Below are 19453 nucleotides of genomic sequence, written 5' to 3' on the forward strand. Positions count from 1 at the left end.
TGTTGCATTAAATGTGAGGAATTTTACCTTCCTATACGTAGGATAGAAATGATTAAATTGCTTAAGTAATATATTTGTTCGTGTGTAAGAATGGATGTAACAAAAATATTTTCATAAGATCATAAGATCCCACACACGTAGTGAGTGTTGGTGGTGTGTGAGCTGTGTGACTGAAAAAAAAAAAAATAAAATAAAATAAACTGCTTTCACCACTAGTGAAGCGAAATCTGAATGTGTACTGATTTACGTACATGGTTTCATTACGAAGTCATTTAAAATGCTCTTATGAGCAACATTCCTGTTAGATAAACCGAACATGGACATCCGTCCCAAAAACGTGGTAAATAACAATCCTAGTAAAAAATAAAAAATATAAATATATGTATCTGTAATAAAAATGGAAATGTACTGTTATCTGGACAGTTCAGTAATGATCTCATGGTCAAGATAATGTAGCAGATTTCGAAAGTTTTATATTGTCTCATGTTTATGTGACAGTGTAAAATTTTAAATTTTGTTATTCAGTCCTGGTAATATGAACTTACGTGCAAGTGTACCAGACCTCATTATTTGAAAAGTGTCATTTGCATATAGATTGTCTGTTAAGCACTCTGGAAACTACTGACAGCAATCAGAACAGTGAAACGTGTCTCGCAGGAACTAGTAGACGCGTGAAGAACTGTGATTTACATTGTGAATAATGATGAACAGTGATAAAAACTGTGATCACGTAACCTTATGAACGCTCTTGGAGAGTCAAAGTTAGCAGAAACGCTATGAACGTTGACTACTGTTGACTGTATTAATAATTAATTTGAACTGATGACCTTTTGTTGTTGTTGTTGTGGTCTTCAGTCCTGAGACTGGTTTGATGCAGCTCTCCATGCTACTCTATCCTGTGCAAGCTTTTTCATCTCCCAGTACCTACTGCAACCTACATACTTCTGAATCTGCTTAGTGTATTCATCTCTTGGTCTCCCTCTGCGATTTTTACCCTCCACGCTGCCCTCCAATACTAACTTGGTGATCCCTTGATGCCTCAGAACATGTCCTACCAACCGATCCCTTCTTCTGGTCAAGTTGTGCCACAAACTTCTCTTCTCCCCAATCCTATTCAATACTTCCTCATTAGTTATGTGATCTACCCATCTAATCTTCAGCACTCTTCTGTAGCACCACATTTCGAAAGCTTCTATTCTCTTCTTGTCCAAACTATTTATCGTCCATATTTCACTTCCATACATGGCTACACTCCATACGAATACTTTCAGAAATGACTTCCTGACACTTAAATCAATACTGGATGTTAACAAATTTCTCTTCTTCAGAAACGCTTTCCTTGCCATTGCCAGCCTACATTTTATATCCGCTCTACTTCGACCATCATCAGTTATTTTGCTCCCCAAATAGCAAAACTCCTTTACTACTTTAAGTGCCTCATTTCCTAATCTAATTCCCTCAGCATCACCCGACTTAATTAGACTACATTCCATTATCCTTGTTTTGCTTTTGTTGATGTTCATCTTATATCCTCCTTTCAAGACACTGTCCATTCCATTCAACTGCTCTTCCAAGTCCTTTGCTGTCTCTGACAGAATTACAATGTCATCGGCGAACCTCAAAGTTTTTATTTCTTCTCCCTGAATTTTAATACCTACTCCTAATTTTTCTTTTGTTTCCTTTACTGCTTGCTCAATATACAGATTGAACAACATCGGGGAGAGGCTACAACCCTGTCTTACTCCCTTCCCGACCGCTGCTTCCCTTTCATGTCCCTCGACTCTTATAACTGCCATCTGGTTTCTGTACAAATTGTAAATAGCCTTTCGCTCGCTGTATTTTACCCCTGCCACCTTTAGAATTTGAAAGAGAGTATTCCAGTCAACATTGTCAAAAGCTTTCTCTAGGTCTACAAATGCTAGAAACGTAGGTTTGCCTTTCCTTAATCTTTCTTCTAAGATAAGTCGTAAGGTCAGTATTGCCTCACGTGTTCCAGTGTTTCTACGGAATCCAAACTGATCTTCCCCGAGGTTGGCTTCTACTAGTTTTTCCATTCGTCTGTAAAGAATTCGTGTTAGTATTTTGCAGCTGTGACTTATTAAGCTGATAGTTCGGTAATTTTCACATCTGTCAACACCTGCTTTCTTTGGGATTGGAATTATTATATTCTTCTTGAAGTCTGAGGGTATTTCGCCTGTTTCATACATCTTGCTCACCAGATGGTAGAGTTTTGTCAGGACTGGCTCTCCCACGGCCGTCAGTAGTTCCAATGGAATATTGTCTACTCCGGGGGCCTTGTTTCGACTCAGGTCTTTCAGTGCTCTGTCAAACTCTTCACGCAGTATCATATCTCCCATTTCATCTTCATCTACATCCTCTTCCATTTCCATAATATTGTCCTCAAGTACATCGCCCTTGTATAGACCCTCCATATACTCCTTCCACCTTTCTGCTTTCCCTTCTTTGCTTAGAACTGGGTTTCCATCTGAGCTCTTGATATTCATACAAGTGGTTCTCTTATCTCCAAAGGTCTCTTTAATTTTCCTGTAGGCGGTATCTATCTTACCCCTAGTGAGATAGGCCTCTACATCCTTACATTTGTCCTCTAGCCATCCCTGCTTAGCCATTTTGCACTTCCTGTCGATCTCATTTTTGAGACGTTTGTATTCCTTTTTGCCTGTTTCAGTTACTGCATTTTTATATTTTCTCCTTTCATCAATTAAATTCAGTATTTCTTCTGTTACCCAAGGATTTCTACTAGCCCTCGTCTTTTTACCTACTTGATCCTCTGCTGCCTTCACTACTTCATCCCTCAAAGCTACCCATTCTTCTTCTACTGTATTTATTTCCCCCATTCCTGTCAATTGTTCCTTTATGCTCTCCCTGAATCTCTGTACAACCTCTGGTTCTTTTAGTTTATCCAGGTCCCATCTCCTTAAATTCCCACCTTTTTGCAGTTTCTTCAGTTTAATCTACAGGTCATAACCAATAGATTGTGGTCAGAGTCCACATCTGCCCCTGGAAATGTCTTACAATTTAAAACCTGGTTCCTAAATCTCTGTCATACCATTATATAATCTATCTGATACCTTTTAGTATCTCCAGGGTTCTTCCATGTATACAACCTTCTTTCATGATTCTTAAACCAAGTGTTAGTTATGATTATGTTGTGCTCTGTGCAAAATTCTACAAGGCGGCTTCCTCTTTCATTTCTGTCCCCCAGTCCATATTCAACTACTATGTTTCGTTCTCTCCCTTTTCCTACACTCGAATTCCAGTCACCCATGACTATTAAATTTTCGTCTCCCTTCACAATCTGAATAATTTCTTTTATTTCATCATACATTTCTTCAATTTCTTCGTCATCTGCAGAGCTAGTTAGCATATAAACTTGTACTACTGTAGTAGGTGTGGGCTTCGTATCTATCTTGGCCACAATAATGCGTTCACTATGCTGTTTGTAGTAGCTTACCCGCATTCCTATTTTCCTATTCATTAATAAACCTACTCCTGCATTACCCCTATTTGATTTTGTGTTTATAACCCTGTAGTCACCTGACCAGAAGTCTTGTTCCTTAGTAGTTTGATATGAAGCGTCTCCGCGTTCCAAATTTAATGTGACAGACTGTACAGCCAGCCGCAAGCCAAAACAATAATGCAACGTTGGCTACGCAGCGCGTCACGAAAATATTTACATTCCGCTTAAGTAAACGAAGCATACTTCGGACACTTGTATGATTAACGGTACAGTGTTCAAAATGCGCATATTGTGATAAACTTACATGTGAATCACTACATTGTGTTGAACAGTGTCAAAATACAGAACATACTCCAAAAAACAGTCTAATTCCATCCGTGTGAATGCAAGTGAAATGGACACTAATAAACTTTTCCACAGGATGAGAATAGTAATTATCTTGTCACTGATGCTTATATTTTGACATTTCATGTACCCGTCTTAAACTGAGGGACGTGGGTAAGGAGAAACAAGACCTGCTGCAGCGCGACTTCTAGCCAGCAGCAGATCCAAACCACAATGCAGTCGACGGCAACTGACGCCCCACCAACTCGGTCGGGGGCGGTCCAGCAGCAGACACTACCTGTCTGCGGTCCATCGGCTCGACACGGGGGCGGTCTTACGACGTCAGCAGCAAATTCTTATGACATTCGATTAATGAGTGGTACACCACCATGAAAAAACATTCATTATCTCAGATGCTTACAACAGAGTCATAAATTTGCATTTTACAGCATATTTTATTACATTCATCTCAAACCTGGGAGGGGGGGGGAGGGGGGGAGGTTTAAGTTAATCCGGGAAGTATCCGCAGCAATTTCCGAGATAGTACAGGCACTGAAGTCATTTAAAGTAATCGATTCAACTATCATTTTATCATGTCTAAAACAACATTGAGACTTAACATTTTGCATTTTGAGAGTAGCAAATCTACGTGGATTACGTAGACTGATAAAAAAAATATACAATAGATAAACAAATTATTTTTCTCAGCCCACGGGGCATTGTAAGATCCACGAGATAAATTTTTGGCTACAGTGCGACGAGAGGAAATTATGCCTCCAACAGTTATAAACATTATGTATTCAACGTATGAAAAAACAGTGAAAACTTATAAATATTAATTATTTGTATAATATTCTATGATGTAATTAGACATATCGATGAGTATCATACAAAGACAATGATAATTGTAAATTGCTTTTATGTTCTGCGTTTGTCTTCCTTTGTTTTTACCTTTTGTTGGTTGGCTTTTGTAAGTTGCGGACGCATATCAAACTGAGGTCTGTTACGAAATTGAGTGAATAATTATTTGTAACTTTAATTCCTCTCTCAGTAAGCATTATCTGTGTTAATTATTTCCTTCCGCTGCAACGAGCGCAGCCATTGATGATAGCGATTTGTATCGCGTTTTTGTCTGTGTTTTCCTTAGAAACAAATCAAATGTTTGCTTGATGAGGTCTAAATACTACACAATATGGAAGTATAGTTCATAGTGTTTAATAAACATTTTAAATATTTACTTATTTGCTCCAACAATAGAAAGTCTCTATCAATTGTCTGCCGCCATCTTAACAATTATCACAGCGGCAAATTCAAATTACGCAACTCTGCACACATAAATGCTGAACGTAATACAAATGTGTAAAAATAAATGTGCACCGGTGGTCTCGAATTCATTTTAATGAAAATAATTCGAATCAGATTGTTTCTTTAAAAACAGTGCACATAGCACGATCGTTATAAGAAACTTTTCTAGCTGATGTATGGAGCCGAAATTAATTACGCACGAGTTGCGAAGAATATTGTTTCAGTTAACATACGTCAGTGTTGTGCGCGGCTGATATTCTGTGGTTTTAATGATCATTCTGCAGAAGCTAACTGTTTCCATTATAATCCATAGTTGTATAGAATCTGTTGTATGCTTTAACACGACGTTAACTTGGAGCTCTTTAGCAACTTGATCAAATCTTTAGCCGGGAGAAAATTTATATAGTAATTACTCAATGTAATAAAATAAGATTATCATTTGCATTTACAAATTAGTTAAATACCAAACCACTGAAAAACCCAGCGAACGCCACAATTGGTAGTATCCTTTAATCCCGACTGCTTCCTTTCTTTTGGCACTCTAGAGCACACGAAGTATGCAGCTGGGAGCGTCGTCTTGTTGTTTGTTTACTAGTGATCAACGTCTTGGTTGATGACCATAAAACAACATTTTTACCACTACCGTTCTATCAATAGCTGAGAGATATGCAGTTTGTTTGTTCTAACTTAACATAAATAAATATCAAGAAAACATTCGTTCCCCTTCACAAAATTTTGGCGCCTACAAGATTTTCTGCGATACCTGCTCTTCTTACTAGATAGGACAAACAGGACGTGCCTTTACAACTAGATATAAAGAACACCTTTTAAGAAACAATGGCACTAGCCCCAAAAATTCATCTATTGCCGACCATCTCCTGATTACAGGTCACGGGCCTAAAGCTATTTACGATAGCAACATTTTGCACACGGAGAAGAAAGGGCGTAGATTAGATATTCTTGAAGAATTAAAGATTTTTAAACATCTTTCTCGAAGTGTTAGCCTCATTCTCAATGAGCAGCTGCAGTTGCGTAATAAAAATTTCTTCAACGGTATAAAGCCGTTACTTGACATTTAATTTCGTGTCTCCTCGTGCGGTTTACCGAAATGTTTTTTCCATCTAATTCAACTAATAATATTTCATCTATTAAATCTTTTATTTGATGTATTTTTACAGCCCTTTTTGCGTATTCTATAATGAGGTTTTTATGCTTCAAACTGTACTAAGTTCTGATGTAGACAAAATGTTACTTTATCTGTCGATGTTAAACAAAATATTGCCTTTTACGTTATGTACCGAATGATATTCATTATAATTTTCGTTTCTCTACACTTGAGTGTTAAGTAGCCAAGTTGTACTTGGGACTCTCGATGTAATATAATGTTCACCTGACTGCACTTGTTAAGGCGGGCGCCTCAGTCCGTTGCAACCTATGGCTGTACAGGTATGAGCAGCCCATATTGGCTCGCCTTCATGTATTCTTTCTAAAATAATTTGTGACTAAAGCCCTTTCGGCCTGTTATTTATGTTATACGTGACATGTAAGTACTGCCTCTTTCTTGTATTGTTAGTCGGTACGTACACTTCATATAAAAAATTTATTTTCCAAAAATTTGTAATTATGTTACAGGCCACCGGAAACGTTTTATGCTGAAGGCACTCTTAGAAGTGTTGAAACCAGGTTAATAAGACTAAAAATTGTGAGCGAGGGCTCATTCATTTCAATTCCAAGATGATAACGACTTCCGGTTGAAAACTCGACGAGAACCAGAGCAGAACTTGACTGAACCTCGTGATAACTAGATAGAAACTAGTCTATTAGATTTAGATGGAACCTTTCCGGAACCAATAAATCAGACAAACGAACACTTCTAGCAATTTAGCTAGTGCTGAATCTGACGTTCGTTGACTCTTCCAGCGGCACGCTGAGTATAATGGGTATACTTCGCCGTTTCCGACACCGGTTGGCTGGCGGTGTGATGCCGCTACTGAAGCAGATTAGTTGGTGGTGGTCGTCATGCCAAATGACAGCATTGCGGGTACATCTCCTTTACTTCTACAATATTTAACATTAAAATACAGAAAACACAAACTAATAAGAAAAAGCAGCACCACAAGATGCATTACCATGGGGAGATTGATCCATATATACGTTGGGGCGACATCTTGCACTATTCATAATGCCGATCAATACTTCTGAGTCGTTACAGGGAACAGGAGCCGAGTTTTGAATGGAGAGGTTCGCAGTAGGCACACAGTTTCCGGACTTGTGGAAGACAATGGGTACAGAAAGAATGCCAAACACAGGTCTGGTTGTAAGGGCGTGACATGCCGTATTCCGCGCGAGGTGATGAGCTCATTTCGAGGAATCTGGGAGCGGCAGCAGATGCGGCAACACGTTCCGCTATTCAGCCTGGGGGATCGATGCCGCGGCTGGGAAATGACGAACTGTGCCATCCAGCCCGATGCTTTGGCTGTCCGCGCGAGCGGGCAGTGAGTAAGCAGACTTCTGGCGAAGCTGCCTGTATCTTTCCTCTCTGCCACTACTGTGCGTTTCTACCCCTCTTCCTTCATTTTCAGGAGTAAACGGACTTGCGAATAGGCAACAGAAGACGAGGAGCGTTCTAAAGCAGTGGTTCCCAACTTTGGATTATCAGCCCCCTGGTGGTTGAATGAAATTTTGTGTGCGGTAAAACGCAAGCCGTTGATTTGTCATTCGCAGCTCTCTGGGTGGGGCCGTGCGAGGCGGGAGCAAGGAGACTTAAGCGCGCAACGCACGACACCCAGCAGAGGCGGATTAGAGGCCTGGCAGAGTGACAGAACTTCTGCAGATCAGCGCGCACAGGCCACAGCACAGGCACGGCAAAGCTCAGCAATGGGCCATGTTTTCGTAGGTGACGAGACATTTCTACTAACAAAAAATTTAATGCGAACCTACCCTAAATGCCGAGTTACTGCTAATGACGAAAATAAATCTTTTATCTACAGACTTACTCGAGCTCGTCAAACTGTAGAGTGTGCATATGGTATACCGAGTTCCAGATGAACTGTTTTTAAATGGGCTTATGTGTGCAAACTGGAGGCGGTAGACAGAACTGTGATAGATAAATGCAAACTACGTAAATACTAGAGGGCTGAAAACATTACGTCAAGTGGTCTCGCCTATGGAAGTTAACCAGCATTACGCTCTCATTAAAATATATGGCAGAAAGAGTCAACCTACAGGAATTGTGAAACGAAACCTGTCGTCACCGAATCCGCAGGTTCCGAGGGGGCCACTCAGGTTGGTGTAGCCAGAGGAAAACTGTGTGGCTCAGGCAACGGGACAGAGCACTACCCCACGTAAAGTCCTGCCCTGCATCTTGGTTACACGCAGTGAGCCGTGCCTCACTGGAAAGTGTGCTTCACAAAGGCTCTGTGGCGTATCCTCTTCCTCAGCTACATGCAGTGTGTTTGGCAGGCCTTAGGTTGACCAGTATTCAAGCTGGAGTCTTTGATCGACACGCTCATGAGCTGTGCGGAGCATTCGGATCTTGGGCTGTAATCAGTGCAATGCTATGGACTTCATTCTGGTGGCGACAACGAATGGCCGGCCAGAGCTGTCTTGCATACAGCAGGGGCTGTCCCTGATGCCACATGTTCCATAAACAGGGCAGTACGTGCCGCCTGGCGTTTGCCCACACAGCAGTTGGAAGCAGAGTTACTGGAGAGCCAAGAATGGAGATCCTTCCCCAAGCTGATACGCCAAGAATCTGTCTAGAAGACGTCGTAACGAGCAGAGCAGCATGTGGCCGCTGTATGAATACAAACAACCAAATGAGGCTGTTGGTTTCTTTTCCCAGGCGAGGGGACAGAGATTCCAGTGGATAAGCAGACCAGGGGCATCCAGATTACGTGATGATCACTAACTGAACGTTTTAGGGGCCAACAGCAGTACTTCGGTCTGCCAAGTGAGGCACCGTAGTGTACAGTGAAGTGTACAGGCTGTGCATTGAATGTACCAGATGATCAATAATATTACACACAGGAGGTCTGTCGGTACTGTGCGGCGTTTAATGGTCGAGTGTGGTGACGTTTTCGTGTTACAGATGTTTTCTCTAACCGAGAGCTACACTGAATTTGTTGTTTGTATGCTGTGAACACGACTGATTTAGTATGTGCCATTGTACAGAAGATGATGATGTTGTTGCACGCTTGGCGTGACTGATTTTGGGTATCCCACTGTATAGAAAAGTTATCCTGCCAGAATGCCATAGTCTGAATGTCATAATGTACAGAAAGTCGTACTGATAAATTTGTGTAGAAAGTCCAGTAGACTGTTGGTTCTAATTTTGATTTAGTGATGAGCTGGTGATAGGAGTGGTTAGAGATCCATATTTAGCTGAATACTAATCTAAGTAGCTTTGATTGAACAAGAGAATGGTATTCTAGTTCGCTGTCCTGTGGTTAACTGAAGAAGCTAATTTTATTGTCATTTTTCTGCCTGTGTCCAGTGGCCATGTTATTGATGTTGGCCCAATTCTAACTGGAAAGCCGAAGTCTACTGGAATTTTGCTTTCATTGTGTTAAAGATGTTTTGGCTGTTATTCTCTTATCAAGTCCTAGCTTCAACTGTGGGAGTATCTGCTCCGTCCACAATTTGACCTACTTAACACCTGCAGGTTTCTAGTTGTAATTATTGCCTCAGGGGAATCCACACAACCAGGAGCTAAACTACTAACATATAATTCCATGTACACAAACGATTTTTTGTCAGTTGTGAGAAAATCCTGACAATGACTGACTAATCAAAAGATATCGAGTGTAATGCCTTATTACCTTAAACACTTGAAAAAATAAAGTAAATACAGTTCGTAAAGTGGTCACTAATTCACTTATAATGTCTCAGTTCATTAGAATCAAACTGATAGAACCTGATATAATACATCACGCAATTCACTCAGCCACATCAGTTTGGCATAAACTACTAAATCACTTTCAAAGGCAATTCATAATGACACAGTTATATTTTCTACGTAAGTCGTATAAGTATGTCGTTAAATCTCGAAATGTTCTAAATCCATTTACATCAATCAAAAATAAATCGAGAAAAAAATCGGTGCTGCTCGATCATTACATGAATATGACATAATAGGGCTGTCTCATTTTTTGGTGCTATGTTCTTTATACATTTTTTGTGGGTCCATCTATAATCTTTCTCCTTGGTGCCAGTAATATCCTCAACTGGCCGTCAGTTATACATTGCCAGTGGCCACGTACTCAATCCCCTAGTCATGGCTGACAGCATTGCCCACAAATATCCCACCACTCTGTACACATTTAATCACGTTAACACAAGGAATTCTCAACTCTTGGACCATGTCTCTACACGTGACTGCCCATTTATACTCGTCTCATTCAAATCTCTTCACTAGAATATTACGTGAACATAATAACATCTCAGCAATAGGTGGACACTTACAATGTGCAGGAGTCTCGTTGTTATGAGCTATTGGAAACCATCCCCACATTCGAACGACATTGGGTCAACCATTTTTGCATCGACCACGGAGGTTAGCCCCAGGTCATTGTGGTCTGTTTCGTTTGTTGAAGAAAATCCGTGGTATTTGGAGGCCTTGTGGCGATTACCAGGCACTTACCACCCATGCTGTCCCAGATTGCTACCCAACATTCAGTATCAGGGATTTTACCAACTTACTAACAGGAATGATATTTAGTGTAATCGACAACAAGAAGGCATTCCGTCAGATATTCGGTTTGGATACATGTGGATGCCTTCCGACCTGAAGAATGTGGTGTATACATGGCAGTGGTTTACTGATAAGCTACTACAAGGATTACAGTGCTGTTTTGAGTACCTAGATGTTATATTAATATTCCTGAAGTCAGCAAGTTTGCACAAAGAATACCTGTATTCGAATGCATAAATAAATACAGAATCGTAGTCAACAACGCATAATGTACATTCCTGCAGCACCAAGCCATGTTTCAGGGTTTTGTAGTATCTGCAGCTGCGATATCCCAGTTAAAAGACATCAAAGAAATACCTTGCCCTTTTCATTATTAACAACTTAGAAGGATTCTAGAAGTGATAAATTTCTTCTGACAATCTACCATGGACGGCCAAAATCCAAGACTGTTGACAGCAGCACTAGTGGGCGGAGATGCAACAGATCGGACGACTCTTGAATGTACCTCTGAAATACAGAGGGATTTGAGCAAGTCGAATCCAGGCTGAGGAAGGCAATTGTATTTGCATATCCTGTTCCACAGGCACAATTAGCTGTGCTTATGACCCGGAATTACTGGCAATATATGAGGTAGTGAGACATTTTCACCCAAATGTGGAACCTAGAGCATTCACAGTTTATAGCGATCACTAAGCGATCACATTCACATTTAGCAGAACTACTTCCCATGGAAATCCAGGCAGCTGGAGTTTATTGCCAAATTTACCGTGGAATTGTGACACATTATTGGGCCGGCCGCAGTGGCCGAGTGGTTGTAGGCGCTTCAGTCCAGAACCGCGCGACTGCTACAGTCGCAGGTTCGAATCCTGCCTCGGGCATGGATGTGTGTGGTGTCCTTAGGTTAGTTAGGTTTAAGTAGCTCTAAGTTCTAGGGGACTGATGACCTCAGAAGTTAAGTCCCATAGTGCTCAGAGCCATTTGAACCATTAGAACAAACACTTGACCACCAGTTCAAAGAGTACCAGCAAAACGTTTCTATGGGACTGGAGTTTAAGCAAGGAAGGCCAGCGGGAACATGGGTCAAAATTTGGCGTGATGTCTCGAAAGACAAGCCACAATCATTGGTCTGTACTGGACTGACGATGTCGTTCTTTGACAACATTCATGGGCTAGCCCACCTGATTACAAACACCACAGTGAAGCTCATGACAGATTGGTATGTGTGGCCAAACATAAGGAAAGATTGCCATAGATGGAGCAAGACATGTATGATATGCCAGAGTTGCAAAGTGTGGCACCAGGTCCACAAATTGTAAAGGATTTCCTGCTGCTGACAGAGTGTTTTGCACATGTCCACTTATACATCATGGGACCATTGCTACCGCTGGAAAGGTTTCGCTGCTGGGCTTAAACAGTGCCACTGCCGGACATATCAGCTGAGACAGTAGCACAGATTTTCCTGGCTACATGGGTAGTGTGGTTTGTTTGCCCTTTGAATGTTTCCACAGACCAGGGACCCAAATTTGATTCTTCATTATTCATGGAACTGTCCATACTCTCCAGATTCTAGGATCACCACACAAAGGCCTAACAACGAGTGAGCAATGGGATTGTTGAGCACTGGCACTGGATCTTAAAAGCTATGCTGATGTGCCATATGGACAGTTGGATCTCAATTTCTTCATTGGTTCTGCCCGGATTGTGAACTGCTCATAAACCCAGTTTAGGAACATCGAACACAGAACTGGTTTATGGAAAGAGATTGTGTCCATCAGGAGAACTCTTCATGGTACAGAACTAGTCAGCTATGGGGAATCACTGTATGTTTTACAAGTATGGGATCACATATCCATACTCTGTTCTTCACCTGATTCATGACACGGGACCAGCAACACACTCCACCACAAGAAGCTTCATTAACGTTCACACGTCGAACTGAGGATGGACACAGTTTCACCACCGCTACAGCGACCTTATTCAGAGCCATTCAAAGTATTGTCAAGAGACAAGCGTTCTATACAAATAGATGTCTTTGGTAAACGGCAGTCCACCTCATTGGTCAGAGTGAAATCCACACACATGCTGGAAGCAGATGAAGAGAGCATGGATGGATACCAGGAAGAAACACCGTTTCCTCCACAGCAACAACAGGAAATTGGCCAAGGACATGGAATAGCATACCACCTCCAAGAAACTGAACATCCCCTGGAGAGAAGACAGAAGCGCCAGAGGGACATTCTTGAAAGGTGGGCGGATCAGATATCGCTATATGTACATTCTTGAAGCTCTGCTCTACCACGTGTGGGTATGGTGGGGGGGGGGGGAGGAGGAAAGTGTTGTGCTTTGGAGAGAAAAGAGTTGGCAATTCTGTTACTCTTTGGGTTATATAAATTATCTTGTTTTCGTAACTGCCTTGTTGAAGGCCAATAAAAAAGGTTATTGATCCGTTGTAGCTGGTGTATGTCGTTTGATTAAATATTGTAGAACCAGGATGACTACATAATTATTCTGCTTTTATTTAAGTAGTGAACATGTGATTAAGTAGGGTGAGTTTCACAAAAGACAAAGATATAATTACTAGTAAATGGCCCATTAAGACGAGTTATTTTCTAACGATCTGATTTTAAAATATCAGTATTGAGAGTAATTCTTAGTAGATTATATTCTTCATTAGTTATATAAAGCTACACCGCGATAAAAAAATCACAGATCACATTCGTAAATTATTCGGTTGAGCCAGACTGGTAGATAATACGTAGCTAATATTTGGTGTCATATCTTGCAGTTCAAAAACTGCTTACCACTGGGTGTTGCTTTGTAGAACACGAAAGTAAAGATTGGACAATATTATACTATTCAGCAGAAAATGTAACTGTAGCAAATGTTCTCTATTCTTAATTTAAAGGTCCAGCTAAATACTGTTTCCTAAAGACACATGGTTCCATTGCTCAACAGGCAGTTCAGATGCTATACGTCGCTCAGTTGTTTGTATGAAATTAAATAAAAATAGATTTATGCTGGAACAGAGTAACCTCAGAAGTATGCACAGGGCATACATACATAGTGACATTTCTGCACATACACATGCACGTTGTAAGCCTTGTTTATTAATGCAGGTTGAAACACTGTTCACTATCTGGATATACTTCTTGTAAAATAGCACTAGAAGTATTGATAGCTATCAGTGTATATAATAATTATTATCGGAGACGTAATTATGTAGGTGTCGCAGTACAAAAGAAGTGTCGACTCTATAGTTTCCAGATGTTGCTGTTTCCGTTACAATGAAACTTACTGTAAAAAAAAAAAAAAAGATACAAATACTGGTGTCTAGTTTAATTCAATAATTTGAGGCAGGTATTGCTAGACGAAAATGTGGAGGTTCATACACACACAGTTTGTTGTCAGACTTTGGCAGATGCGATACACAACTGTCTCTGCTGTTGTCAGGACAGAAACATTATGCATAGACATTAACAGTAATGGAAAAATCTATATCTTGCAGCCGGACTGACAACTGTGAGAATACGAAGCTGATTTGGTTTTGTGATGGTCTGTATGTCATAACTATACTCATAATTGCTATATATTAGAACTATACATACTTCTTATCTGTTTTTCCCCTTTTCGTGCAGGAGACCTAAAGATAGTCTAACGGTGAACGAAATCGAATTCCTTCAATAAAAATTTGTTGTACATCTGATATTTTGTAATGCAATTCTTAACCTCTCTAAAAGCTGTTGAACAAGTCCTACACAAAATGTTCTGCTTTTAATTTAATATGATATAATATGTCCCAGATGAAAACACGGAATCAGCGTCTATGCATATCTACAGTGTGTGTGTTTTGTGTATATTCATATTAAAGTCGACGACTGGGTCGACACGTGCAGTGTATATTCAGTCTAATGCCATAAATTTGGGACCTGTTGTCTGGAAATTCTAACACAGGTCGGACATAGGAGGATACATACAATGAATTATATTATATACATAGTGACAAGGCATGCTAATTGCACTTATTCTTATCATATAACAAAGAAATGAAACAGATTGATAACAATGTTATTAAATAAGACAACATAACAGAAAAGAAATATAATTTAAATCCTAAGTAACTAACTGTCAATTTAATTTACTGTAGCTTCAGAAAAGCATGAAGTTTGTTGAGGAACTACAACTTTATCTGCATCTAGATACATTATTACTCCAGTATTCTACACTGACACCACTGTTGAGTGGATGACTAGGCAATCTAAGCACACCCACGTGGGTGACCATTGCAGTTTTATATATTTTCCCTTTATCACATTCTAGTCATATTACCTCTCTCTACAATGAAGGTAATTTCTGCTTCCTTTCTGGATGTACATAAGAACTGTATTGGTTAGTCTTACACATATCATTCTGTTAACACATTGCTTCCATCTGTCTGTATTCAGTTATTTTCTAAATAACAAAATATGCTTTCAACTCATTACGAACGTTTTCATTTTTAATAGGATCCCTTTCTGTGCACCTCTTCACTCTCCTATATAATCTCATCTCTGATGCTTCCATTTTGGTGTCGAACCGCATTATATTTATTCGATGGTTTCGTAAAAACTTTATGGTTTAGCTACAGTTTTATAAATTTCTTTAGGTATAGTTTTATAAATTTTCTTTTTCATCTTTCTCAGTTTTGTTGTTAACTGTTCAATTCTCCGATTTGTAGAGCTTAGAAGAAACGCCAAAACTGAAAAATGAAGGCAGTGTGATCATCCGTATTTCTAGATACAACTTCTAACAACCCTACAACAACAAAGGTCAAAAATTAATTATGACTGTAGTGTTGCTCACGCTGCTAAATACTGCATTTTCGGACAACAATAAAGTTATATTATGTGGCAGGTGTGATTAGAGCACAGTTAATAAAGTCATTTCTTGAAATAATTAATAAACTAGACACTCATCGTTTCGTGTTTCCCACGCTGGTCTCATTGTAAACTCATGGCTCAATCGTCGAAAATCTAGGTAGTGATGATTCCAAGAGGCCTGGGTGTTATTCTGCGATATTCAAAAGTTTTATAGACGTCTTTCATAAACCATTCTTGAAGATTAAACTTTTCCAAGTTAGGACAATGGTGATGTAAAAAAGTAATCAGCACTCCGATTTTAAGTTACACTTCTTTTTTATTACTTTTGTTGCAATATCACGTAACTCGTTCCAAAACATCACTTCACAATATAAAACATACTTGAAAATATCTTTCTCACAGTTAAAGTTCACATTTCATAAAGTGACTACAATTTGCGTCTTTTTAACATGACGACCAAAGCTTGACTCTAATAACCGCTTACGCGCCCAAAAATCAGAGTTACAAGTACGTCAAAGATCATAGTGACAAAAGAAAGAATACACATAAGAATGATATCATTGCAATATATACATACCGATGTATCGAAGTACCTCTACATTAATGAAATCAAATCTGAATGTTGTCACAGAAATATGTTAACTAATTTACAGAAACACAGTAGAATATTGCTGGTATCCAGAGGTTGAGGTGAGGTGCCGTAATGGTTACGTAATTCAAGTACCATTACAAACTGTAGTGTAAATTTTCTGTTGTGATCTTCAGTCCAGGATATAGTTTGACGTCGGTCTCTAAGCTTTCCTGTGGAAGCCACTTCATCTCTGAATAACTACAGATATAATACTGTAACTAACTGTGCTCGTGCCTTACATACTGACCAACTCTTCAAGGCATCAACCTACTCCAAGTTCTACAGTAAATTTATTTTTTCTCCCAATTCGATGCTTATATGATCTACCCACGTAGTATTATGTTGATAACTGTAACGTAAGGACCACTAGTCTTTAGCATTCTTCTGCAGCACTACATTTCTAAAGTTTCTACTCCTTTCTTGTCTGAATTGTTGATCATCCACGTTTCCCGTCCGTACAGGCACTAATGGAAAACTGCTTAAGGAAGGCTCTTGCAGAGTTAATACTGGAGAAACTAGAAGGAAATTCCATAGCACATGGGATAGTCTCCCACTGGGCACAGTTTTTGCCGCACACAGCAGCGACATAGTCACCATTAATTTAAAATGTTTAGCTACGCCGACTGCCTAGCGACAGCAACTCAAAGTAACACATAAGGTGAAAAAACACTTAGTAACGGTTTAGAAAAGCCTGAGCTGCAGTGCAGAGCGACGTTTTCCGAACCTCAGAACAGCGACAAATAACTGAAATTAATATTTCGCATCGTAAAATTTACGACATAGTCCACACCTAAGATATTCACGTGTGACTCCTGACAGATCGCTGACATTTAGGAATCACCTGGAAGTGACACGGAAAAATCTGAAATAAAAAAATAATGTATTAAGGAAACTGTTATTATTAACTGGAGATGTAATGCAAACACTGTGAGAACTACAGCACAATCACTTACGTATCCTGTCTCCAAATATTGTTTCCCTGTTTACAGTAAAAGTAGCCATGCCGACAAAATACTCCTAGATATTATTGTAAACCATGCATGGAGGAGCTTGACAGGAACTCTTAACTCTACTCCAATACTAAGGCTAGCAGAACTCTCCAGTTACGCCCCACCAAATCTCCGACAACAACCACCAATAAGACGTGAATGTATGAAATTCGTAAGAACCACACACCTGGCAGAACATGAAACATTCAACAACTTACCATGCACTCGACTAAAATCAAGAGAACAGATCTGTATAACCAATGGTCAGCTCGCTCCAGAAAGCTAACATCTAAGAGAAGAACGGAGAAATAAATGGATGTCCTTCCATGCTCATGAGGAAACAGTAAAACAGATCTTACCAACGGCAGCGAACCTACCAAGAAAAATATGAAAAATGTGGAGCTCATCGGCCATATAAAAACTGGCCACGCCGTGGCCAAAGCAACGCTACACAAATGGGAAATTGTCGGTGATTACAAATGCGACCACGGAACATCGGAACAAACACGGGACCAAGTTTTGCACGACTGTCCGAAAGGAAAATTCATGGGTGCCTGGAAAAACTTTGCAGACGCAACACTTGCAGCGATCAACTGGCTGGAGTTTTTGCATATTCCGCTATGACGTAAACCGAGTATCTCAAACCTTTTTGTATACTCCGTTTTCGTTTATTATCTGCTTTTGCTGTTTCATATTATCTTATCTTGTATCAATTTAATCTGTGTACTTATAAACAATACTTCCGTAACCCACACCCTAACTAAATAAAGCAAAAGCAAGACAAATCCCTTCAGAAATGACTTCATAATGCTAATCCTCATTGCTAAATAAATTTATGTTTTCCAGAAACGATCGTCTTGCAACTGACAGTCTGCATTTTTATTTTCTCTCTACTTTGCCCTTCGCAGTTATTTTTATCTTCGACTTACAGAAATTTTCCATAATCACATTCCCTCGCCACTGTCTGATTTAATTCGACTACACTTCGTTACCATCGTTTTACGTTTGTTGATAATCTGTAACCTCTTTTCAAGACACTGTGAGTTCCATTCAACTGCATTGCAGACGCCTCGCCCACTGTTGTGGAGTTGCAGTGTCTTCAGCGAAACTCAGTTCTCATTTCTTCTCCTCTCAATTGAAGTCGCTTCCTGAATTTTTCTTTGGTTTCCTTCACAGCTTGCTAAGTGAACAGATCGAATAACATGTGGGATGTGCTACATCCCTGTCTCATCTTCTTCTCAACTGCTGAGCTGATGTGCAAACCTTAAGGTCGAGATACGTAAAGTAACATACACTACTGGCAATTAAAATTGCTACACCAAGAAGAAATGCAGATGATAAACGGGTATTCATTGGATGAATATATTATACTAGGACTAAACCTGATTACATTTTCACGCAATTTGGGTGCATAGATCCTGAGAAATCAGTACCCAGAACAACCACCTCTGGCCGTAATAATGGCCTTGATACGCCTGGGCATTGAGTCAAACAGAGCTTAGATGGCGTGTACAGGTACAGCAGCCCACGCAGCTTCAACAGGATACCACAGTTCATCAAGAGTAATGAATGGCGTATTGTGACGAGCCAGTTGCTCGGCCACCATTGACCAGACGTTTTCAATTGATGAGAGATCTGGAGAATGTGCTAGCCAGGGCAGCAGTCGAACATTTTCTGTATCCAGAAAGGCCCGTACAGGACCTGCAACATGCAATCGTGCTTTATCCTGCTGAAATGTAGGGTTTCATAGGGATCGAATGAAGGGTAGAGCCACGGGTCGTAACACATCTGAAATGTAACGTCCACTGTTCAAAGTGCTGTCAGTGCGAACAAGAGGTAACCGAGACGTGTGACCAATGTCACCCCATACCATCACGCCAGGTGATACGCCAGTATGGCGATGACGAATACACGCTTCCAATGTGCGGTCACCGCGACGTCGCCAAACACGGATGCGACCATCATGATGCTGGAAACACAACCTGGATTCATCCAAAAAAATTACGTTTTGCCATTCGTGCACCCAGGTTCGTCGTTGAGTACACCATCGCAGGCGCTCCTATCTGTGATGCAGCGACAAGGGTAACCGTAGCCATGGTCTGCGAGCTGATAGTCCACGCTGCTGCAAACGTCGTGGAACTGTTCGTGGAAATGGTTGTTGTCTTACAAACGTCCCCA

This window comes from Schistocerca piceifrons, chromosome 6, assembly GCF_021461385.2.
Source record: "Schistocerca piceifrons isolate TAMUIC-IGC-003096 chromosome 6, iqSchPice1.1, whole genome shotgun sequence".
Taxonomy (NCBI): domain Eukaryota; kingdom Metazoa; phylum Arthropoda; class Insecta; order Orthoptera; family Acrididae; genus Schistocerca; species Schistocerca piceifrons.